Source organism: Podarcis melisellensis (assembly GCF_964234715.1).
Source record: "Podarcis melisellensis genome assembly, chromosome: 1".
In the NCBI taxonomy this organism is placed as follows: Eukaryota; Metazoa; Chordata; class Lepidosauria; order Squamata; family Lacertidae; genus Podarcis; species Podarcis melisellensis.
The window spans coordinates 86231201-86231831 of NC_138528.1; positions in this window are offsets into that span (position 1 = coordinate 86231201).

A 631-nucleotide genomic window follows, 5' to 3' on the forward strand; every position below is an offset into this window, starting at 1 on the left:
GTGCAGTCACACCAAAGTCACAGTCCACCATCTTGATTCAAAATGGCATCCAACAGCAACAAAGTCCATGACCTCCAATTCAGGAAAGCTTGTGTCAAGTTTGATGGTGATACCTCAAGGAAATAGGTAAATAATGGGCAAAGTCATGTCAAAGTGATATTTCAGTCCCCCATTTTGATTCAAAATAGTGCCTGGCATCCAAACATCAATGAAGAGCACCATTCCCACTTTGGGAACTCTCATGCCAAATTTGGTGATGATATCTCAAGAGGCATCTGAATGTGTAGAAATCAGACAAACAAACCACTTTCTAAAATATATAGTAGATTTTAGGGGTGTGCAAAGGCACAAAGATTAACCTTGTATCGTTACATTTTTTTAATTCTGATTTGCTTCTCAGTGGCTGTGCGCTCTCTCTGCTTTGATCTAGGTTTTGGGTTCCAAGCTGCTCTGTACAAAATGAAGCTGACTGAAATTAGGAAACAAAAAAGGCCCCAAGTTCCCCCCACCCCTTTTGGCCAAAAGAATGAACTTTACAGGCACAGCTTTACAGGCACAGAGCAGATTATGCTTGCCAAACTTGAGACAAATAGTTCCAGGGACTTTTTGTGGGAGACGTAAAAGGGATTCA